The sequence below is a fragment of the Tamandua tetradactyla genome, chromosome 4, assembly GCF_023851605.1.
Source record: "Tamandua tetradactyla isolate mTamTet1 chromosome 4, mTamTet1.pri, whole genome shotgun sequence".
Taxonomy (NCBI): Eukaryota; Metazoa; Chordata; class Mammalia; order Pilosa; family Myrmecophagidae; genus Tamandua; species Tamandua tetradactyla.
The window spans coordinates 86,803,651-86,829,662 of record NC_135330.1 but is presented as its reverse complement, the minus strand read 5'-3'; the positions used below and the strand labels follow the sequence as shown (position 1 = coordinate 86,829,662).

General features: G+C 40.3%; 1 pseudogene; it reads right to left on the bottom strand.

Annotated features, from left to right (window-relative positions):
* Positions 1-18,516: 18,516 nt before the first annotated feature.
* On the bottom strand, positions 18,517-21,815 carry LOC143680338 (nuclear pore complex protein Nup153-like; annotated as a pseudogene).
* Positions 21,816-26,012: the final 4,197 nt, after the last annotated feature.

Sequence of the window (26,012 nt, the reverse complement as noted above, 5' to 3'; positions counted from 1 at the left end):
AGATGATATATGTATGATTGATAGATAGAAGTAAATAGATAACAACTACAGTAGATGAGAGATAGTTGAAAAAATAAATGATAGATCAATACTTGACAGATGATAGAACAGGCAATAGATGATATATAGATATATGATTGAATAGACAAAGTAGATGATAGATAGATGATAGATATAGATAAGATGTAGATAGATGATAGGTAGATGAAGGGTAAAGATAGACAAGTACAGATAGATATAGATAGAGAGATATGTACTTGATAGACAGCTGTACTGAGTCATTCAGAATTCTGCATATTTACAGTCTTAAAAGTGTTTGCCCTTGCCTACCATTGTGCCTGCTGTAGAGGACTAGGTGGTGCCAGCAGGTGCCTCCCTGACAGCATAATGGCATTCTTGGTCATGAGTAGGAAGCCTTGAGTCTCAAAATCTGGTGGGACATCCCTGTGTGGGCTCTCTGTGGGCTACTGAACCTCAGGCACCTGTGATTTCTCCTTCTTGTCTGGAACATCCTAGAATTGTCTCCTCAGTAAAGGACTCACTCCCAGAACTTCTTTGCCTCTGTTTCTCTGGAAGCAGAGCATGTGGTCAAGCTGTGCATAGAGCTATTGAATCACACTCCCACAATGCAACATTGGTAGCATTCAGTAAGGCCATATACATAGGCTTGAGAAAGAAACTCTGGGGGCTTTGCAGGAGTTATACCTACCATGGAGAGACAGGGCAAATTTGGTGGAATTTAGTGCCTGAGTGTACAGTGACCCCAAGTGTATGCATTTTTGAAGCTTTGGGTGGAATGACATTGTCCCTTCATGTGTCTGGTGGTACTAGCCAGTGACACTTGGCTCTGGACTTGTGAGAAAAGGCCCAGATGCACAGGGTCATGATTTATGGAGAAAATGGAGGAAAAGTTCACTCCAGCTGGATGCATGATAAAGTGTTGACAATACTAATTATATCAGAGATTGATATATTTTAGAATGTGTATTTGCAAATGATTCTCAATTCTTAGCATATTTTCAAAAATGTTTCTTAATTTATTTAGGCAAAAATCACTATCACTAATTTTATATCATTTTTCATTCTTGGGAATTGTGTTGGGATGAAAAATAAATAGTTCCTGTGAGAGCAAAATATTATAGACCTTTTCTGGGTAACTGTTTTGGTTTGTTAAAGCTACTGGAATGTAATATACAAGAAATGGAATGGATTTTAAAAAGAAAATTCATTAGGTTGTAAATTTATAGTGCTAAGGCCATAGAAGTGTTCAAATTAAGGCAACAACAAGAGGTTACCTTCACTCAAGAAAGGCTGGTGCTGTCCAGCACACCTCTGTCAGTTGGAAAGGCAGATGGCAATGTCTGGTAGCTTTCACCACTAGGTTCTTCAAATGGCTTTGCCGGGGGCATTTTCTTCTTGCAACTCCAAAGTTCTCTGGCTATGTGGAATCTGATGGTTTTTCCAAAATGGTTCTCTCTTAAAGGACTCTAGAAAGAAACACCACCTACAATTGAGTTGGTCACTTCTCCATGGAAATCATTAAAATGATCCCACCCAGCAATATTGAATGGGGATTAAAGAACATGGTTTTTCCAGGGTACATGATAATTTCAAACTGGCACACTGTTCCACTCCAGGCACTTTTTCTCTTCATTTAGTAAAGTAATGCTAACCTGTCATGTCACATTCCTTCAGCAGTCATCTGATATATTTTAAAAAGTATGTCCCCATGGAGGCTCCTTTCTAGAATGCTCCCACAGCTTCTGGGATCTTTGTCTTTTCCTGGTTCCACCCATACCTTGGTTGCACTGTTTTGAGACAGAAGAGCCACTGGGTGAGAACATGAAGAGAGCTGAGGAGGAAAGAACTCCCACAAGCTAAGCTATATCCACCTGCTCTCTGATCTTCTATAACAAATGACAGAAGGTTTTAAACTGTCCTTACAATGATCTAAAGTGCAGAAGACAACCTCTTATCCACTATGATGATTATATTCTGGTGTCAACTTGGCCAAATGATGGTGCTCAGTTGTCTAGTCAGGCAAATACTGGCCTAACCATTGCTGTGAGAATATTTTGTGGCTGATTGATTAAAACACTCAGTTGATCACATCTGTGGCTGATTATATCTGTGATCAGCTAAGGAGTGTCTCCCATGATGGGATAATCCAATCTGTTGAAGGCTTTCAAGGAAGAAGAGAGACTCTTTCACTGCTTCTTCAGTCAGTGGACCTCTCCTGTGGAGTTTATCCAGAACCTTAATTGGAGCTTTCAGCTTCACAGCCTACCATATGGATTTTGGACACCACCATTCCCACAGATGCATGAAACACCTGTATAAATCTCATATTTACAAATCTTTCCTGTTGATTCTGTTTCTCTAGAGAACTCTGACTGGCTTTCAGGGCCCAATCCACCAAGGCAGTTAAGACCCAATCAGGACAATGGCTTGCCATCAGGGACCATCTAATTCAGCTGTGTTGAGCCATGGGGACTTCATGGAGTTCTTCTCTGAGCAAGGAGAGTGTGAGAATTCCCCAGAGACAGAAATTATGGATAAAATACATTGCTGGAGACTGAATCTGTCCCCCACAAAAGTAATGTTTGGTTCCCAATCCCTAATCTTATGAGTGTGCCCAATTCATAAGTAGGACCTTGGGAGAGGTTGTATTTTAAGGTGAGAACAAACTAAAGGAGGATGAGCTGAAGTCTTATAAGAAGAGGTAATAGACACAGTGCAAGAAGCTATGGGGAGTGACCAGAAGTCAACAGAACCTGAAGGAGAAAGGAGGTTTCCTCTGGTTCTTTGCAACGTGACAGAAATCCAAGGAACCCCAAATACTGCCAACAAGCCAGGAGATTCCAACCCTAGGAGGAATCACACACACTAGCTTTGGAAACTATGAGCTGATAACTTCTTGCTGTTGACCTGACACATTGTGTGGTACTTGCTTTAGTTGCTGGAAACTAAAAGTAGCATGATTGAATTTTAAATATTTTTAACACCCCCCAAAGAGGCCTGTAGCCATCAGCCATAACTCCTCTACAGCACCACCCCAAGCCCTAAGCAACCCCTAGTCTTCTTTATGTCCTATAGATTAACTTAGTCTGATATTTCAAATAAATGGTATCATACAATTTGTGGACTCTTGTGTCTGGTTCTGTTCACTTAACATGATTTCAAGGTCCATCCATGTCACAGTAGGAATCTAAACTTCACTCCTTTTTGTGGGCAAATAATATTCCTTTTTATCATTATACCGCATTTGTTTTATTCATTATTGGTTGATGGACACTGGGCTGTTTCCACTTTTTGAATAGTCCTGCTATGAACATTTGTATACAAGCATTGCTAAGTTTTTAAATATCTGTAAGACCTGAGGTAAATTCAGTGTTAAAAGAATATTTCGGTGTCCTTAGTAGAGGAATTGACAGTGAAGATGTTGGGTAACCCAGGGCAACAGCATACCAGGAGGAAGACAGGTGGAGGTCACTCCTTGGAACATGAAGTGGCCTGGGGACAGGGACATGGGGTTTCACAGTCGAGGAAAGGAGGTGCCGGGAGATGCCATAAAAGCCATTCCAATGCCTTCCACCCCTTCACATCTATGGCCCAGTCTCTATTCTGCCCCAGAGCTAATTTGAAAAGAACACTGTGAACCGTCTCTCTGTTCCCACCTCACAGGATCTCATGCAGGTCTCAGCTGCAGGCCTATGTCCTGCAAAGCCATGCAATGAGCCAGGCAGACCACCAGCAGCAAGCTTTTCTCAGATTTCTTGACCAGTGGTCTCCACATCTCTTCCCACCTGGGTCCTCCTTCTCCCCATCAGCAGCAGGCCTTTGTGATCCAGGTACATCCAGCCCAGATCCTCCTCTGATTCACTTTATTCTATAGCTGCATAAAATGTTGTCTGTTTTGGAGGAAGGATGTTGTAAATTACATGCAAAAGAGGAGAGAAATGAAAGAATAGAGTGAAAAGCAGCAGGCTCAGGTAATAAGGATGCTCTAATGGATCCAAGGTGCAGGGAAAAAATGTTTGCAACCTCAGGCACTTACACCACAATCTTTGGGGTGTGACAGTCTGGACAGCACTGCAAGGTGCCAGGGCCCACATTTTCCTGGCCATTTCTGTTGCTGTCTAAGGCACCTACCCCATTATGCATGGTCCCAGATGGAACTACCATGTCAGCATCCCAGAGGACAGGCGGGCATGAAAGTGGAGGGGTGCAAACCCTCCCCTGCCCTAGGGCTACCCATGCAGAACTTCGGAAATGCAAGACCTGTTTCAGAGGGTCAAAATAATCCAAACAATCAGCACCCACTGATGCAGAAGGTTCTGAGGCAATTAAAGTAGCTGTCTCAAACAAATCCACCAGCCACAGAGATTAAATTAAGAAGGAGGTGGTGTAACTGAGAAATTAGCATTTAATGAATTATTATGACTACTAACTTGTTATATGGATATTCTTTTTAGTTTCTAATGTATTTGAATAGCTAGAAGGAAATACTATAAATTTTTGGACTGTAGTCAAGTGGACATGCCCTTTGAAATAACTGTGCAAATGCGTAGCAAAAAATGTCAGTTGCCCTGGTTTGTATGGATCTATTTCTGGATGTTCTATTCTTTTTCACTGATCTAAACATCTATTTCTGAAAATGCTAAACTGTTAGTTAACCTACCTTTATTGTAAATCTTAAATTGAGTAGAGTGTCATATTAAGGGTCAATAGGATGGGGGTTAGGGTTATGGAACATTTTTATTTCTTTTTCTGGAGTAATGCAAATTCTCTAAAATTGATTATGGTGATGAAAGAACAACAATGTGAAGATACTGTAAGCCATTCATTTTATATTCTGTATGGCTTGCATGCATGTGAGTACATTTAAAAATTACATAAAGATGAAGTCTCCATGACCACTAAAGAACTTTTCTATTTAGAATTTTGAAAGTCTGCAAAGGAGACATTTCAAAATCCAGCAGCCAAAAACTATTACTGTGAATATGTTCTGTGGCTTATAAAAGGGAAATATTGGTTTAGCTGGTAATTAATGACATTATAGATTTCCAGACAATTAATTTCCAATGACAATCATTTTCAGAAAGTCAAGAATTTATCAAATCCCTCTCAAAAATTAAGGGAAAGAACTGGACTTCTCAGACTTCAAAGATCAAATTAGCTCCCTTTTTAGATATGTATATTGGTTGATTAAAGCTTCCCCCTTTCAAGGAAGTTTACATTTTCTGTTTGAACTTTTAAATAAAAGTCATTTATCAACATTCTTATTGGTTAATGTTGCAATCTTTCCCATACCTTTAGCTATATAGCATACATTGAGCACCTTCTGTGTGTTTTCTCCCTGTAATGTGGTGGAACTCTATAAGAATTTTATATTTTCTAATATAAAAAGATTCATGCAGAAAACAGAGGATTAAACCTTCATGACCATGGCTATAATGGAGAAAACATGAGTAAGAAAATTTTAAAAAGATAAAATGTAATTTACCAAAATTAAATCCCCATGTATATCAAAAACATTATCAAGAAAGTGAAAGGACAGTGCACAGAATGGGAGAAAATACTTGGAAACAATATTTGATGAGGTTTTAATGTCAAAAATACATAAAATATATCTCAACTGAAGGAAAAAAGACAACTGAATTAAAAATCAGTCAAACTTTTTGAATAGCCATTCTTCTAAAGTTATATAAATGGCTAATAAATACCTGAAATGATGCTCAGTGTCATTAACTATTAACAAAATTCCAACAAAAACAGTGAGCTAGCATTTCAAATGCACTAGTGTGGCTATTGTCAAAAGGAAAACTAAAAATAAGTGCTGATGGGGATTTGGAGAAAATGGAACACTTATACATAGTTGGAAGGAATATAAAATGGTGAAAATAATGTGTAAAACAGTTTATTGTTTCCTCAAACTTGACCATAGAATAATCACATATGATGGTTATGCTTTTGTGTCAACTTGGCTAGGTTATGCTGTCCAGTTGTTTGGTCAAGCATGCACTTGTCTGACTACATTTGTGAGGGTATTTTGTAGATGAATATGGATCTATAAACAGTTGATTGCAAATACAGCTGATTGCATCTGCAATCAACAAGGGATCTTGCCCTCAGCAATTTGGGAAGCTTGTACAGTCATTAGGAAAGAGGATTTCAGAAGTGAGAAAGAATTTCTATATCTACATCAGGCAGCCAGCTTCTCAATGCCAGAACATGTTTAAAAGGCAGGAGCAACAGGTGGACTTTCTGCTGGAGATCTTGATGAGTGGGAGTGACCCCTGATCTCTCAGCTTCCTCAGCACCTGCTGCAGGTAGTAGTGGACATGGCAGTGTATGACACAGAAAGGAGAAATCAGCATGAATTGGTGCCCACCCTACAATGGACAGAGCATTCTGAAAAAATTGACCAAGGACGGGCACGGCAGAAGGAATTGTGTATGAAGAGGCCAAGGGAAAATTAAGAGGGAAGTTCAAAAATGGGTAAGTGTTGAGTGATGTCCAATCATGAGGATGGCAGAGAGCTGAGTAGTCCAGTTCTGGGCTCACTGAGTGATTATGAGGATTATCAGGGAAGCCAAGACAAGAGATTCCCAGAAGAGCTCCAACAATAGACCCTCACAGTGAGAGGGTTTGCTGGCAGTGCTGTGCTGCCAGGACATGGGGTAGGACATGGGTTCACCACTGTGAAGAAGAGGAATAAGGCACAGGTGGACTGCAGTGTCTACAAGCAGGTGGCTTTGATCCACTTGAGTTCTGAAAATCCTGAGAGACAAAGATGAGTCAGCTGCTATCAGCCCATAAGACAAAATGCAGGCTGAACCTGGCAGCCCAGCAGGAGGAGCGGGTGAACCACACTGGAGGGAGAAGATGAAGTCTACATCAGCAGACAGTCTGGAGGATTGCCAGGTAGTGGGTCAAGAGGTGAGTTGGACCAGAAACCCCAGAAGTTGTGACTTCTCTTTCTCAGGGGACTTGCTGCAGGTCCATATGCAGAGTCAGCTCATGTCTCACACCTCCACCTCGCCACATGTGCTGGTGGAGGGCATGTTCACCTAAAAGGAGCTGCCAGTAGTCTCCAGAGCACTGTGTGCCATGAAAGCAAGTGTAAATATTGACATATAATGAACTCATACAAAAATTATTAGGATTCTTAATCTGATCTGCTCAAATAGTTATTTTGGCACAGATATGAAATGTGCACTTTCTGCCTCTCCACCTTCAACTGCAAACCCAGAAATATAAATTGATTGAGTTATTTTCGAGACTGGCTTTGTCAGAGAAAGTGGACTGCTGCACAATAGGTAATATTTAAAGCAAGTGGGGAGACCATTTAGAGCTGGTCTGAAGAATAACTTCTAAATCAGACCAGATATATGATGCTTCATGGCATAAAGCCACTGCTGCCAACACTAGGAAATATCAACTATTTGTTTAGAACAAAATCTGGAAGGACCAGATTCTGAGACACACACATGGAGAACTTAAATATGCCATCAGCACAGCTCTACAGAGAAACTGGGGAAAACCAACATTAAGTGATGTTATTTACCAGAACTCATGGAAGATGCTGAAATTTAATGGCATTTACCATGTAACCTTGAATTTTTCTAACACTAACATCATCTCTAAGTGGAAAACTCAAGTGCTGAGATTTCCATGATGTGTCAAATGTGATTATTAAGTCCCAGTCCTAACAGGTACCTGCGCAAGGCCATTAACAGATAGTGATGGTGTCAAATTCATAGAAGTAATTATTCTTGTTGAATTATTTTGAATATGTGTAGCAAGAGCTGTGCACACATTCATGCTCCTGCAGGTCTCAGTGACACCTTTGAGAGGATACATGTCTTGAGTGGCCATGGAGGGCTCATATTCACCCCCAATATGCTCCATACTGAGGTCCTACTTGGTGGGGAGAATCTTGCCTGTGATTGGTGGTAGAGGGGTAGTGGCAGATGTCCCAACTGGTGCTTTAAGTGGGGGTGGGCAAATGTGGCTGCCTGGACCTGGAGACCCAGATGGGACTCCTTGCAGAGAAAGACAGGTTTCATTTAACACGTGTGAAAGCCAAGGACAGATGTGCCTAGATTAGATGTGCATATCCACCTGGGACATGCATGTATTCTGGGGCAGGTGTGCCCATCTGGGGGATATATGCCCACTTGAGACATGTTTGCCCACCTGGGACATGTGTGTGTCCACATGGGAAATGAATGCTCACCTGGGACATATACGCCCATCTGGGACATGAATGATTTCTTGGGACATGAGCATCCTCCTGGGACATGAGTGCCCCTTGAACATGAGTATCAACCAAGGATATCAGTGCACTTTTGGGATGTGTGTGTGTGCCTCAGATGTGTGCCCACCTGGGAAATGAATGCTCAGCTGGGACATGAATGTGCACTTGGGACATAGGTGCCCACTGGAGACATGAATAATCAACAGGAATATGTGTCCACCTGGGACATATTTACCACTTAGGACATGGGTGCTCACTGGGGATGCTGGCAAGCTAAGTTTACCTGGCATTTGATGTGAAGGCACCACACAGTGTCCCCATATGGATTGGTTCTTGGGGCACAGAGCAGGAAGAAGCAGATAAGGGGGTAGGTTTTCAAGTGCAGGTGACACTTCCCTCTCTGGTACATATAGAGTTTCATAGGCACAGGTGTTGTCTGAGGATTCCAAGCTTTTCTATTGCCTCACTAGAAGAATAACTTCTAGAAGTTTTCTAGTTTCGAGAAGCCAGTGCATTGTTTAGATATGGAGGTAGAGTGAAAAGGGGGAGGCAAATTCAATTAGCTTTAAAAGAAGATGAAACAGCCCCAGCAGCAAACACGAAGCCTAGATGCATTGATCAGGTAGGAAACCCTGCAATGAAAAGAGAATTCATCTCTTCAGTGCCCATGTGTTCTGGAGCAGCTGTCCATGGAGACCCTGCCCTACTCTAGTAGTTGTGCTCTTTCCTGCCTGCAAAGCCACTTTCTCAGCCCTGAGTCTGAGGAGTTATCAGGCACAGCCACCTGAGGGAAGGCCCTCACCACTGTGATAAGACTTGCCTCCAGGAATGGCCACCCTGTGTGGAGGTCCTAAAGTCTGTGATAGTGTCCACCTCCAGGTGCCACTGCTACTAAGGCCTCACAACAAGAGACCATTCCCCATCTCTTGTGGTGTATGAGGTTGGCATGGGGGTGATGGGACTGGCCAGGAGATTCTGGTTTAGCTTCTCTGTCGGGGTCCTCTCAAGGTTTCACCATGGCAAGGAGAACACTTCTAGGGGACAGGCTTCTCTGTGAGCATCAGTGCCCTCAGTACCCTCTTAAAAGCATGTTCATAAGGCTGCATGAGCATGCTCCAAACATGGACGCCTAACTGACCACCCACCATCCCAAGACAGAAGCTGCTCTGTCTCTGAAGCTAGAGTCTTCAGACCTTAAAGTCGTCCCTGAGGTCTCACTCACTTACAATCTACTCCCAACTAACAGCATCTCCTTGGTTCCCCAGATAGACCCCAGTGGACCTCTCTCCATCCCACACCAAGCCCAGGCACCATCACTTGTTTAAAAGTTGAGATAGCTTCCTTGTTCTCCCTTCTCTAGAACTCACAAGGAACTATTTCCAATGCCAGCCAGGCTGGGTGTGCCACAGCAACACCTGGGGACATAACACAGGCTCACAGCCTGACCTTGTCTCATCTCACTCAATATGCCTCAGGGCAAATTGATGCCATCAAGTCTCCACCTCATGCTCTCTACTCACCCCCTACCTCATGTTGTTCCCTGCCTTCACTTGGATAGAGCATGTAGGTTTCTCCTCTGAAATGTCATTGTTAGGGATATACATGGAAACACTGAACACAGGGACATGGTTGGACATTTGCACACTGGCTTTTATGGTGGTAGTACTTAGGGTTTGTAATGGATTAAGGGGTTATATCAATTGAATTGATTCTTATAGAGCACAAAATAAAGTGATTTCTAGAAATGGAATCTATTCCTGGTGAAGATGCTGTGAAGATTAAAGCATCAGCAAGTGATGAAAGGATTGACTCCAATTTTTGAAGGAAGTACTACTGTGGATAAAATACACATCAAGCAGCATTGCATGGTACAGAGGAATCTTTCATGAAAGGAAAAGTCAATGTGACAGACTTCACTGATACTTTATTTTAAGAAATTGCCACAGTCACCACAAACTTCAGCAACCAACACCCTGAATAGTTAGCAGCCATCAATATCAAAAGGAAGAATATCCACCCATAAAAAGATTATGATTTGTTGAAGATTCATATGATATTTAGTATTTTTAGCAATACATTTTTTTTTCTTTTTTTTTATTAATTAAAAAAAGAATTAACAAAACAATTAGAAATCATTCCAATCTACATGTACAATCAGTAATTCTTAATAACATCACACAGTTGCATATTCATCATTTCTTAGTACATTTGCATCGATTTAGAAAAGGAAATAAAAAGACAACAGAATAAGAATTAAAACAATAATAAAAAGAAAAAAAAAACAAAAAAAACAAAAACAAAAAACCTATACCTCACATGCAGCTTCATTCAGTGTTTTAACATAATTGCATTACAATTGGGTAGTATTGTGCTGTCCATTTCTGAGTTTTTATATCCAGTCCCGTTGTACAGTCTGTATCCCTTCATCTCCAATTATCCCTTCTCTTTTTTTTTTTTAATTAACAGAAAAAAAGAAATTAACCCAACATTTAGAGATCATACCATTCTACACATGCAATCATTAATTCTTAACATCATCACATAGCTGCATGATCATCATTTCTTAGTACATTTGCATTGGTTTAGAAGAACTAGCAACATAACTGAAAAAGATATAGAATGTTAATATAGAGAAAAAAATAAAAGTAATAATAGTAAAATCAAAACAAAACAAAACAAAACAAAACAAAAACCTATAGCTCAGATGCAGCTTCATTCAGTGTTTTAACATGATTACTTTACAATTAGGTATTATTGTGCTGTCCATTTTTGAGTTTTTGTATCTAGTCCTGTTGCACAGTCTGTATCCCTTCAGCTTCAATTACCCATTGTCTTACCCTGTTTCTAACTCCTGCTGAACTCTGTTACCAATGACATATTTCAAGTTTATTCTCGAATGTCCGTTCACATCAGTGGGACCATACAGTATTTGTCCTTTAGTTTTTGGCTGGATTCACTCAGCATAATATTCTCTAGGTCCATCCATGTTATTACATGGTTCATAAGTTTATCTTGTCTTAAAGCTGCATAATATTCCATCGTATGTATATACCACAGTTTGTTTAGCCACTCTTCTGTTGATGGACATTTTGGCTGTTTCCATCTCTTTGCAATTGTAAATAATGCTGCTATAAACATTGGTGTGCAAATGTCCGTTTGTGTCTTTGCCCTTAAGTCCTTTGAGTAGATACCTAGCAATGGTATTGCTGGGTCGTATGGCAATTCTATATTCAGCTTTTTGAGGAACCGCCAAACTGCCTTCCACAGTGGTTGCACCCTTTGACATTCCCACCAACAGTGGATAAGTGTGCCTCTTTCTCCGCATCCTCTCCAGCACTTGTCATTTTCTGTTTTGTTGATAATGGCCATTCTGGTGGGTGTGAGATGATATCTCATTGTGGTTTTGATTTGCATTTCTCTAATGGCCAGGGACATTGAGCATCTCTTCATGTGCCTCTTGGCCATCCGTACTTCCTCTTCTGAGAGGTGTCTGTTCAAGTCTTTTTCCCATTTTGTAATTGGGTTGGCTGTCTTTTTGTTGTTGAGATGAACAATCTCTTTATAAATTCTGGATACTAGACCTTTATCTGATATATCATTTCCAAATATTGTCTCCCATTGTGAAGGCTGTCTTTCTACTTTCTTGATGAAGTTCTTTGATGCACAAAAGTGTTTAATTTTGAGGAGTTCCCATTTATTTATTTCCTTCTTCAGTGCTCTTGCTTTAGGTTTAAGGTCCATAAAACCGCCTCCAGTTGTAAGATCCATAAGATATCTCCCAACATTTTCCTCTAACTGTTTTATGGTCTTAGACCTAATGTTTAGATCTTTGATCCATTTTGAGTTAACTTTTGTATAGGGTGTGAGAGATGGGTCTTCTTTCATTCTTTTGCATATGGATATCCAGTTCTCTAGGCACCATTTATTGAAGAGACTGCTCTGTCCCAGGTGAGTTGGCTTGACTGCCTTATCAAAGATCAAATGTCCATAGATGAGAGGATCTATATCTGAGCACTCTATTCGATTCCATTGGTCGATATATCTATCTTTATGCCAATACCATGCTGTTTTGACCACTGTGGCTTCATAATATGCCTTAAAGTCAGGCAGCGCGAGACCTCCAGCTTCGTTTTTTTTCCTCAAGATGTTTTTAGCAATTCGGGGCACCCTGCCCTTCCAGATAAATTTGCTTATTGGTTTTTCTATTTCTGAAAAATAAGTTGTTGGGATTTTGATTGGTATTGCATTGAATCTGTAAATCAATTTAGGTAGGATTGACATCTTAACTATATTTAGTCTTCCAATCCATGAACACGGTATGCCCTTCCATCTATTTAGGTCTTCTGTGATTTCTTTTAGCAGTTTTTTGTAGTTTTCTTTATATAGGTTTTTTGTCTCTTTAGTTAAATTTATTCCTAGGTATTTTATTCTTTTAGTTGCAATTGTAAATGGGATTCGTTTCTTGATTTCCCCCTCAGCTTGTTCCTTACTAGTGTATAGAAATGCTACAGATTTTTGAATGTTGATCTTGTAACCTGCTACTTTGCTGTACTCATTTATTAGCTCTAGTAGTTTTGTTGTGGATTTTTCCGGGTTTTCGACGTATAGTATCATATCGTCTGCAAACAGTGATAGTTTTACTTCTTCCTTTCCAATTTTGAAGCCTTGTATTTCTTTTTCTTGTCTAATTGCTCTGGCTAGAACCTCCAACACAATGTTGAATAATAGTGGTGATAGTGGACATCCTTGTCTTGTTCCTGATCTTAGGGGGAAAGTTTTCAATTTTTCCCCATTGAGGATGATATTAGCTGTGGGTTTTTCATATATTCCCTCTATCATTTTAAGGAAGTTCCCTTGTATTCCTATCTTTTGAAGTGTTTTCAACAGGAAAGGATGTTGAATCTTGTCGAATGCCTTCTCTGCATCAATTGAGATGATCATGTGATTTTTCTGCTTTGATTTGTTGATATGGTGTATTACATTAATTGATTTTCTTATGTTGAACCATCCTTGCATACCTGGGATGAATCCTACTTGGTCATGATGTATAATTCTTTTAATGTGTTGTTGGATACGATTTGCTAGAATTTTATTGAGGATTTTTGCATCTGTATTCATTAGAGAGATTGGTCTGTAGTTTTCTTTTTTTGTAATATCTTTGCCTGGTTTTGGTATGAGGGTGATGTTGGCTTCATAGAATGAATTAGGTAGTTTTCCCTCCACTTCGATTTTTTGGAAGAGTTTGAAGAGAATTGGTACTAATTCTTTCTGGAACGTTTGGTAGAATTCACATGTGAAGCCATCTGGCCCTGGACTTTTCTTTTTAGGAAGCTTTTGAATGACTAATTCAATTTCTTTATTTGTGATTGGTTTGTTGAGGTCATCTATGTCTTCTTGAGTCAAAGTTGGTTGTTCATGTCTTTCCAGGAACCCGTCCATTTCCTCTAAATTGTTGTATTTATTAGCGTAAAGTTGTTCATAGTATCCTGTTATTACCTCCTTTATTTCTGTGAGGTCAGTAGTTATGTCTCCTCTTCCATTTCTGATCTTATTTATTTGCATCCTCTCTCTTCTTCTTTTTGTCAATCTTGCTAAGGGCCCATCAATCTTATTGATTTTCTCATAGAACCAACTTCTGGCCTTATTGATTTTCTCTATTGTTTTCATGTTTTCAATTTCATTTATTTGTGCTCTAATCTTTGTTATTTCTTTCCTTTTGCTTGCTTTGGGGTTAGCTTGCTGTTCTTTCTCCAGTTCTTCCAAATGGATAGTTAATTCCTGAATTTTTGCCTTTTCTTCTTTTCTGATATAGGCATTTAGAGCAATAAATTTCCCTCTTAGCACTGCCTTTGCTGCATCCCATAAGTTTTGATATGTTGTGTTTTCATTTTCATTCGCCTCGAGGTATTTGCTAATTTCTCTTGCAATTTCTTCTTTGACCCAGTCGTTGTTTAGGAGTGTGTTGTTGAGCCTCCACGTATGTGTGAATTTTCTGGCACTCTGCCTATTATTGATTTCCAACTTCATTCCTTTATGGTCCGAGAAAGTGTTGTGTAAGATTTCAATCTTTTTAAATTTGTTAAGACTTGCTTTGTGACCCAGCATATGGTCTATCTTTGAGAATGATCCATGAGCACTTGAGAAAAAGGTGTATCCTGCTGTTGTGGGATGTAATGTCCTATAAATGTCTATTAAGTCTAGTTCATTTATAGTAATATTCAGATTCTCTATTTCTTTGTTGATCCTCTGTCTAGATGTTCTGTCCCTTGATGAGAGTGGTGAGTTGAAGTCTCCAACTATTATGGTATATGAGTCTATTTCCCTTTTCAGTGTTTGCAGTATATTCCTCACGTATTTTGGGGCATTCTGATTCGGTGCGTAAATATTTATGATTGTTATGTCTTCTTGTTTAATTGTTCCTTTTATTAGTATATAGTGTCCTTCTTTGTCTCTTTTAACTGTTTTACATTTGAAGTCTAATTTGTTGGATATTAGTATAGCCACTCCTGCTCTTTTCTGGTTGTTATTTGCATGAAATATCTTTTCCCAACCTTTCACTTTCAACCTATGTTTATCTTTGGGTCTAAGATGTGTTTCCTGTAGACAGCATATCGAAGGATCCTGTTTTTTAATCCATTCTGCCAATCTATGTCTTTTGATTGGGGAATTCAGTCCATTGACATTTAGTGTTATTACTGTTTGGATAATATTTTCCTCTAACATTTTGCCTTTTGTATTATATATATCATACCTGACTTTCCTTCTTTCTACACTCTTCTCCATACCTCTCTCTTCTGTCTTTTTGTATCTGACTCTAGTGCTCCCTTTAGTATCTTGCAGAGCTGGTCTCTTGGTCACAAATTCTCTCAGTGACTTTTTGTCTGAGAATGTTTTAATTTCTCCCTCATTTTTGAAGGATAATTTTGCTGGATATAGGAGTCTTGGTTGGCAGTTTTTCTCTTTTAGTATTTTAAATATATCATCCCACTGTCTTCTAGCTTCCATGGTTTCTGCTGAGAAATCTACACAAAGTCTTATTGGGTTTCCCTTGTATGTAATGGATTGTTTTTCTCTTGCTGCTTTCAAGATCTTCTCTTTCTCTTTGACCTCTGACATTCTAACTAGTAAGTGTCTTGGAGAACGCCTATTTGGGTCTAATCTCTTTGGGGTGCGCTGCACTTCTTGGATCTGTAATTTTAGGTCTTTCATAAGAGTTGGGAAATTTTCAGTGAAAATTTCTTCCATTAGTTTTTCTCCTCCTTTTCCCTTCTCTTCTCCTTCTGGGACACCCACAACACGTATATTTGTGCGGTTCATATTGTCCTTGAGTTCCCTGATACCCTGTTCAAATTTTTCCATTCTTTTCCCGATAGTTTCTGTTTCTTTTTGGGATTCAGATGTTCCATCCTCCAAATCACTAATTCTATCTTCTGTCTCTTTAAATCTATCATTGTAGCTATCCATTATTTTTTCTATGTTTGCTACTTTATCCTTCACTTCCATAAGTTCTGCGATTTGTTTTTTCAGTTTTTCTATTTCTTCTTTATGTTCAGCCCATGTCCTCTTCATGTCCTCCCTCAATTTATCGATTTCATTTTTGAAGAGGTTTTCCATTTCTGTTCGTATATTCAGGATTAGTTGTCTCAGCTCTTGTGTCTCATTTGAGCTATTGGTTTGTTCCTTTGACTGGGCCATATTCTCAATCTTTTGAGCGTGGACAGTTATCTTCTGCTGCTGGCGTCTGGGCATTTATTCAGATTTTTCTTGGTGTTGGACCCAGCAAGGTTGTAATATTTTTCTGTGAAATCTCTGGGTTCTGTTTTTCTTATCCTGCCCAGTAGGTGGCGCTCGTGGCACACGTTTGTCTGCGGGTCCCACCAGTAAAAGGTGCTGTGGGACCTTAAACTTTGGAAAACTCTCGCCGTCCTGGGGGTTCGCTAGCCGAAACGGCTTGAGCCGGCCCGGGGTCCGAACGCAGGGAGGGTTGCTGGTCGCCGCAGCCAGGGAAAGAGCCCGTCCGAATTTCCTAGTCGGCCCTGGGCAACAAGCGTGGCGGGAGGGCGCCAGCGGCAGCGGCCCGCCCGAGAGAGTGCACGTTCCCCGGGAGTCACGGGTTTGGAAGGGGCCTCCCCCACCCGTCACCGTTCTCCGCGGCCTGGGGGTTTCCGATCCAATTCTCTCAGTTGGTCTGGGGGCTGCGCGTGGTGTGGGCGCCAGCCGTCTTTGTTTCAGGGGACCACCTCTCCAATTCTCCCAGCCGGCCCGGGAAGGGGGAAGGGAGTAACTCCGGCCGCTTGCCACCCCGCCCGGTAAGGCCCGCGCGCCTCGGCGATCTCACCCGAGCTGCTTCTCTCAGCCAGCCTGCCGTTCCAGGATGGGGTACGCTGTCTTTTTTATCTCTGTTGTGGCTTTGGGCGCTTTCTGTATCATTTCTACTCCCCTAGTAGGTGTCCTGGAGAAGAAACTAAGATCCGCGCGTCTTACTAAGCCGCCATCTTCCAGGAAGTCTCTAGCAATACATTTTTATTTCATAATTTTTATTGATGGCATTTGTACCATGATTTAATATGTTATTTGTACTGAAATAAACATGGCTTTAATGTTAAACTTCCTTATAACACAAAATAACGTGGGACATGACTCCCACATGTGTACTTCTCCCTGGCAATGTTGGACAGAACTCTAGAGATTCTCTGGGACCAAGCATCATGGGATTGAAGAAGCTTTGTTGAACAAAAGGAATAAGAGAAATGAGACGTAATAACACTTCAGTGGCTGAGAGATTTCAAACAGTCAAGAGATTATCCTGGATGTTATTCTTATGCATTATGTAAATATCCCTTTTTAGCTTATCATGCATTGGAGTGGGTGGAGGGAAGTACCTGAAATTACTGAAATGTGTTCCAGTAGCCATGCTTCTTGAAGACAATGGCATAATGATAAGGCTTTTACAATATCATTTACAATGTGACTGTGTGATGGTGAAAATCTTGTGTCTGATATTCCTTTTATCCAGGATATAGACAGATGAGTAAAAAGTATGGATTAAAATAAACAATAGGGAATAAAAGGTAATACACACTGTGTAGATTAAAATACCTGCAGTCAATGAGAAGGAGGGCTAAAGAATATGGTATTTATAAGTTTTTTCTCCTTTCTTTTTATTACTTTTTCTGGAGTGGTGCAAATATTCAAAAAGTGATAATGGTGATAAATACACAAATATGTGACAATGTGATGAGCTGTTGATTGTACACCAAATACGGACTGTATATGTATGAAGATTAGTCAAGAAAATATTTTAAAATGTCACCATGTCCATTTCAGTAAATATAAAAATATATGATTAATATTTTGTATAATACTGATTTTGGCCCACAAAACCTGGATCATAAAAGTAAATAAATTCATTTTAACAATTATCAATTTTTAAGAAAAATTCAAAATGGATTAAGGTAACTTTGAATAATGAGATTTATATAGTAAGATCTGGACAAGACTAAACAAACAACCAAAAAAAATTTCTAACCCAAAACTAAAATTTCAAGTTCACAATTTATTTAATGCCAAAAAAGTATAGAAACAAAATAGTACTTACATACTTTATAATGGAACAATGAAAAAGGCAAGGCAGGTGATAATCAAAAGAAGTAAATATAGAAATAGCATATAATTATTAAGCTGAGAACTAGATATATGTAACATGTCCTGTGCATGAACCAGTGTAAATCAGGCTTCTTCTGTCAGAAAATTTTAGTGCACAATGCACTCAGCTCACTCACTTCACACATAAACACCAGCACAAACTTAGCATAGAATTCATTCATTTCAACACCTTCTAATATATAAAAATCTCCTTAAATATAACCACAATTTCAAAGAATTCCATAAATGCATATAAATGCACACTAAGGTGCAGTCAAAAAGATTCTATATAATGTTGAATATTCAGGTTTGGGCTCTATACCTGGGTATAGCCAGACCAGGTAAAATCAGTGAATAATTTGCTGCATCATATATTATTTTTGTGAAGAATCAGTCATCAGTCCAGCTATTATTAAAGGGGAGGAGTGGTGTTGGAGTTTTCTATAAAGAAAGAGCAAGGAAGAAAATCCCAAAGTTAAAGGTGTCCTTAGGCAGATCTGACTTGAGATAACTTCAGCACACAGTACAGTTCCTTGTCTGAATGCAGGGAAACAGCTTTTGTTAATAAAACTATTGGGTATAAACTATTGTGACTTTATTTTCTGCATCTAACAGCAGTTTATCTTGTGAGCAGAAACTGAACTTCCAGAAGAAGAAAACATGTTTCCCATTTGACCGCACTGTAAATGTTGCTGGAGACTGGTTAAATTGAAATCCTCCTGAGACTGAAGGCTGGGCTGGATGTGTGGCAAGATTTGCACCAAACGTGAACATACCTGATGGATTATTGTTTGCTAAGTTGAAATTTGTTGTTCTGCTGCTAAGTTGGAAAACCAAACTGGAATTAGGAGTCTTTCCAGAGCCAAATGCAGACCAACTAGGCTGTTATGCAAGCACAGGAGGTTGGTTACTGCTTAACACTGTACCAAAAGCAGGTGGGGGTTCAATCTGAGAACCAGTTGAAAAATAATATTTTTGAAGATGATTAGTTCTAAAGCCTGGGGAATAAGGCTGGTTGGCACTTTGACTTTATCCAAATGTTGGAGTCATTTTAACACCCAATGCTGGACTGTCAGATAGTGTTGAAGGTCCAGTACCAAATACAAAGGATCCTGCAGAGCTAGATGTTGTTGTAGCTCCAAAGTTGAAACCAGAGATTGAAGTATAATTACTACTGGCTCCCAGATCAAAGACAAATGGGGTGATAGCTCTGCCAATGCTAGATGTGGTTGCTGGTTAGCTATCTTGAGAAAATAGTAAAGACTAACATGTGCTGGATTCAGCAGAGTTCCCGAAGGCAGAGCTGCTCACAGGATTGTCGACCTGTCCAAACACAAAGGTGGCCACAGGAGGATTGGACAAAGAGATTGTTCTACCAAAATGCCACAACAAGCTGAAGTGGCTGGTGTACATGAGCTAGAGGAACTGTCATTTAAGAAATTAAAAACTGGCTTTGCTTTTCTTTGATCAGCCATAGTATTGGTTTGAGCTCCATAAGCAAAAGCAGCCTTTGTTGACTGTTCTGATTCTGTCTCAGATGGTTTCATCATGTTGAAATTAAATGTTAACTTTGAAGATTTCTCATCTTTGATTTACTCTAAATTTCCAAAGGAAAACATTGCTTGGCACTTTTAATTCCTATGATTCCAAAGCTGAAGCTGCTGTTGTCCTCAGATGTCACTGCAGTAACAACAGCAGCAGGATCAGGGTTAACAACGTTCATGCTAAAGCTGGTCTCACAATCCCAGGTCCTACTGCTGGCTTCAGTTTGTGTCCAAAGCCTGTCCTTGATGCAGGGACAGTTGGTTTGCCATTTATATTTGGTGTGTCAATTCCAGTCCGTTTAGCAACACTTCTTGGTGGCAACTTTGCAGCTTGACAGGGCATGCACATCTCATCTCTAACATTGTTCTGGAGTAGACATGTACCACGGTGCCATGATGATTGAGATTTTAAACTTCCCTCAAGTCCAATTACACTAGAAGTAAAGCTACTTATTGCTGATTTTGTATAAACTACCTGGCTTGTCATAGTAGGCTAAGCAGCAAAAGAATCTGCCTTTAGTGATATGAAACCAGGTGTTTTCAGAACATCTAGGACACTTTCTTATTTCAGAGATTTTGAATGTCAAAAAGTGTCCTCAATATCTTCATCTGGTTTCTTCTTACAGCTTGGACTATTCACAGCAGTGATATCTTCAGCTGAAGTACTTACCATTGGGTCTGAAGAACAGCTGGTGTAAGAAAGTTCTGTTTTTTCAATAGGCACATTAAATGGAAATCCAGCAGATGGTGGAGTTAGTATCTATGTCTCAGTAAATTTTATAATAGGAGATGAAAATGTAAACACATAATTGTCACTGCTGTTTGGAGAAGTCATTTATACCTTATTGGTTAATGATTGTGAATGCCTGATGGGTGATGAGGAGGAAGGTGTGATCACAGAGGAACTAAACTGCAGGCAGTCAGTGAAGAACTGGTGATTGGTGGAGGGATTTTTGGTAATACCTATACTTCCATGTCCTGCTCCACTGGCAATTTAGATTCAGTGAAGTGTATTCTCTCTCCTCTTATTTTTCAGCCTCCATTCCCTATTCCAGAAGATAATCCATTGCCTGAAGGCAGACTGAAATCTGGATCTGGAAAGCCACTTTCTTGTTCTCTATTTTGTTCTGGTGTCTCACTTTTTTCATATGGTGTGTCATACTTATTAACTATTCTTTGATTAGTTTTTCTCAATTCATGAGATAGGGTCAGGGATGGTTTCAAATACACAGTGAGATTTGTTGCTATGGAAACTGACTTTGGGATCAAGAGTCTCTGAACAAGGGGATACTAAGAGTTCACCTTAACCCTTTTTGCATGAACATCTGTGGAATCTATACCACTTCTATCAAGAGGATTCACAGGAGAAGAAACAACTAAAGGAATTTTTTTTTTGCATCCTGTAGAGGGCTAGACATCTTCTCATAGGATTGTAATATTCGCCGAGCTGCTAAACTAGTCACACCAGGAGATTGTGCATTGAGTTGCTTAGTTTTCATCTCTCTTCTAACTGGTGCCTGGTAAGGTGTACCTCATAGTTTAGACCATCCTGCAGCAGCTGCTGCCCCACCATTTGTTGTCTTTCCAGGGTAAAAAGGAGAATCTCCAAGCTGATATTTTTTAAGGCTTGAAGAATTCCCAAGTGAAGAGGAAAGTGTTCCAAAGACAGCCAAGTTGAATGCTGGTTTCTTTGAGCTGGTGGCAGTGTGCTGTGGGAGTGCATGAGAGGGCTCAGCCTCTGTGAACCACAGACGTGGGACTGAAATATTCTTTGGAGAAGCTGTAACTTTATCAGAAGCTCTTGAAAGAAAACTGCTGTTAGTTGAGCTGCTATCATCATGCTGAGGGGTAGAATCTTTAAATTCCTTTACAAGGGAAAATCTAGAACTGCCAATTGGCAATGTCAATGATGTGGAAGGCTGGTGGTATAAGGCAGGGGATTCCAACATGGAAAACTTTGAATGGCACTGATGAAGAGGACTTATTGACTTATCTGCATAATTTGAATCAGCTGTAGTTGTTGAGGGTTCTTCTGTATTATCGATGTTTGGTGCAGGAGTGATCCTCCCATCACTAGTATTGGAGCTCTCCTCAGTGGCCTGCGTGAGATGCTCATCTTCTCTGTTTTCCTGCCCATGTGGTACCTCCTCTGTGTCTGCTGAGCACCTGTGTACATCTTCATTCCTATTGAAGTATCTCTGCAGCCATCCTGGCATAATATTCCTAATCGATTTGGTAAGCCTGTTAAGGATACCCCGATGCTGCTGTCGCCCCTGCATGTAAGGATTAACTGGCCCCTGGTGGCCATGATGGGTCCGGATCTTGCCGCCGCCCCCTTCTAGTCCCCTGGCTCTGGAGACCATTGTGAGGCTCTGCGGCTCCTTGTTGGGGCCGGGAACAGAGCGGGTAACGGGGCAAGTAAGGGGGGTAGAAGAGACAGAGGCGGGACCTTGGGACAGTACTTGCCAAGATATGGCCCAGATGTCTGCCAGATGGGGGCACAGGCACCCTGGGGATGGCGAGGTTGAGAGGACAGTAGAGCAACAGTGAGCATTGGCAGAGAGGGGGCTTGGCAGCAAAGAGACCAAGAAACTTGCTTAGGTTCGGTAGCCACCCCCCCGCAGAACCCCGCGTCTGTGACATCACGGTCTGTATGGAGATGCCCCACAGAGAAAGACCCGGGTTCTGCGTGCCCTGCGGAGGCCCAGCTGGACCCATTGCCGGTGGGGATTCTTTCCCATTGCCTGGACAATCGCTGCTGCACCTGAGGCCCCCGGCGCCGCCTGCCTTCCCCTTGAACACAGTGCCCACCCCGCCACAGTAGACAGCACAGCTGTGCCTATTCCATTGTTTTTAATTAAGGTATGTCCACGCTTTTTATAACATAATTCTCTTGGGCACTTAATATACTACAGCATATTGTGAACATAGCTTTTATATGCACTGGGAAACCAAAAACAACGTGGAACTCAGTTTATTGCAAAGCTTTCTGAATTACAGTAGTCTGGAACTAAAGCCTCAATATCTGGGACCTGCCTGGATAAAGATTAGGGGCTGCCTAGCAGTTTGGGGGGAGGGAGGGAGGGATGAGTAAGTGAAGGCTAAGAGATTTTTAGTAACTGTGATATTTTTCGCTCCACCTCTCTTCCCCAAATTTAGCTAATTTATTAGGTTTCTTTGTGTCCTACTCGGATGATTTTGGCATTATGGTAGTGCAATAGAAATATAAGGTGTGATGCTTTCTTCACACTATCTGGAAGCAAAAGTTCACTGTTAGCGGTGGCATCAGTGGCAGTGGCAGGAGGGAAAAGGCAGAGCACCTGTCTTTCATCTTCGGCACTGAGAGTGACAAAGTGAATTATTTATTTTACTTCAAAATTGGAGCATGGCCTCTGAAGACAGATGCTCTCCATGCACTTCGGTCGACCTTCAGCCAGACCGCTGCCCTCTTGAACATTCACAGTAACCCTCAAAGCTCTTCCCAGTCTGCTGACGGTTTGTATTGTGCTGAGGGATGTGGAGATGCAGGAAGTACAGTGAATCTTTTTAGGAGATTTTTACATAAATGGAAAATTATGGCAAAGTGGGGGAGATGAGCATGTGTGATAATCCTGTTGCTTTGCCCTTTGGGCTTGAACCCCACTAACCTTCAGGGCAGACACTTTATGAGCCCACCCTTTGCATGTGTTCCTTTTCTTCAAAATTGCCTTTGTGGAGACTGTGTTTTCATAAGGCTGACACACCTTCCCCAGGCCTTGGCCGTGGTGCTGCCAAGCAGTCCTCAGATATTCATTTACTGTGCTGATCCCACACTGAGATGCTCCTGCTGCTGTTGCTGTTACTGCTGGTGGAGCTGGGAGCGGCTGGGTGGACTGGGACCAGAGATGGCTGCTCCAGATGGGTCATCCTATAGTGCTGAGGCTGCCCTGGGGTGGCAGCTGCAGCTGGGGTAGAACATCCAGGCAGGCACACGAAATGGGGGCAGGGCAGCCCCGCCTAGAGGGAGGAGAATGGGGAGGGGCTGGCTGCCTGCACAGCTGCAGCTAGGGGCTGGGGGCCGACTTCCCCACCCTTGATCTCCAGACTCACCTACAAGTGCGGTGCTGCATGGGGTGCCCAGGCCAGACAGTGGTTGCTGCCCTGTGGGCCATGGACCTAGGGCAGGCGGCTCTCCAGAGGCTGTGGTGCTGTTTTCATCACTGTTGCTTTGTGGTAAGTTTTAAGATGGAGAATTGCGATTCATCCAACATCATTTTCCTTTTTCAAGATGGCTTTAGTTACTTAGGGTCCCTTGCTGCTGCATATAAATTTGGTGGCTGGCTTTTCATTCCTGCACTCTAGAAGGCAGTAGGAACTCTGATTGAGGTTGCAGTGAATCTACACATTGCTTTAGTAGTATTGCCATACTAATGATATTTAATCTTCCAATGCATGAGCATGGAATGTCCTTCCATTTATTTAGGATTTCAAAATTTCTTTTAGCAACTTTTTGTAGTTTTCTATGTAGGAGTCCTTTACAAACTTGTGTATATTTATTGCTAGACCTTTGGATTCCCTTAGTTGCTATTGTGAGTGGTTCTTTTTCTTGATTTCTTCTTCAAATTGTACACTGCTTGTGTATAGATATACTACCAATTTTGGGATGTTGAGCTTGTACCCTGCCAGTATGCTGAATTCATTTATTTTCCCTTGTAGCTTTGATGTGGATTCTGCATGTATATGGGATCATATCAACAATATACAGGAAGTATAAAGTTTTATTTCTTCCTTTCCAATTTGGATGCATTTATTTATTTTCTTGATTAATTGTTCTGGCAAGAACTTCTAGCATAATGTTGAATAACATTGGTGACAATGGGTATTCTTGTCTTGTTCCTGATCTTAGTAGGAAAGCTTTCAATCTTGCAACATTACTTAGGATATGGGGTTTTCATATACACCCCTTATCATGCTGAGGAAGTTTCCTTCTACTCCTAGTCTGCTAAGTGGTGTTATTAAGAAAGGGTTCTGTATTCTGTCAAATATCTATTCTGCATCAATTGAGGAGATCAAGCAGTTTGTGTCCTTCACTGTTAATGGGGTGTATTATATTAATTGATTTTCCTTTGTTCAACCAACCTTGCATAGCAGGTACAAATCTCACCTCTTGATGACTAATTCAGTCTCTTTACTGGGAATTGCTTTCTTCAGGTCTTTTACTTGTTCTTGAGTCAATGTAGGTAGATCTACAATTATTGATGGTATTCTCTTATAATCATTTTTATTTCAGTGGAATTGGTAGCAATGCCCCCTTTTCATTTCTGACTTTTTCTTATTATTTTTATCCTCTTTTTTTCCTTTGTGAGTGTAGCTACAGTTTTGTCAACTTTACTGATCTTTTCAAGAACCATCTTTTGGTGTTTATTCTCTCTTTTGTTTCTTTGTATTCTGTTTCTTTTATCTCCACTGTAATCTTGTTATATCCTTTCTTATGCTTGTTTTGGGTTAACTTTGTTCTTCTTTTTCAGTAGTTCCAGTTTTGAAATTAGAACTGTGATTTGAAGTCTTCTTTTTTTAATGTAAGCATTTAGAGCTATAAATTTCCCTCTCATCACTCTCTTTGCTGCACCTATATATTTGGTATGTTCTGCTTTCATTTCTATTCACCTCAAGATAATTTCTAATTTTCCTTGTGAAATCTTTTTTAACCCATTGGTAGTTTAAGAGTATATTTTTAAATTTCCATGTTTGTGAATTTTCAATTCCTCCCTCAGTTATTGATTTCTATCTTCATTCGACTGTGGTCAGAGAGTATACATTGCATGATTTCCATATTTTTAAAATTTATTGAGACTTGTTTTGCGACCCAGCCTTTTATCTATCTTGAAGAATGATCCATTTACACTTGAGAAGAATGCATGCTCTGCTTTTGTTCGGTGCAGTGTTTTATATAAGTTTGTTAGGTCTAGTTAGTTTATGTATGATTTAAGTCTTATACTTCCTTATTATTCCCTCAATTTTTCTCTTTTCTTTTTAACATGGTGATATCTTATTGTCCCCCTCAATTTTGAAAGAGAGTCTCATCATATATAAAATTTTTGGTTGGCATTTGTTTTCTTTCACCACTTTTTGTACTTCAATCCACTGCATGGTTTCTGATGATAAATTGGCACACTATATATTTGGGATTCCCTTGTACATAACACATTGCTTTTCCTTTGGTGCTTTCAGATCTCTCCTTGTCCTCTGTATTTGACATTGAATTCATATATAACTAGGTATATTTTGCTTTTTTTTTCACCCTGTTTGTTAGTCTTTGAGCTGTTTTGATGTACATATTCATGTCTTTTGCTAAATTTGGCAAATTTCTGTCATTTTCTCTATGATTCCTTTTGCCTCTTTCCCTCTTTCTTTTCTTTCTGTGTCTCCCATAATGCATTGATGTGCTTGGTGCTGTCCCATAACTGAAAGAAAAAATATATATATATATATATAAAGAAACAAATTATACATATAAAGAAATTGTATATAGATATTTTTTTTCTTTCTGTTCCTCAGAATGACTCATTTCAAGTGTCTTG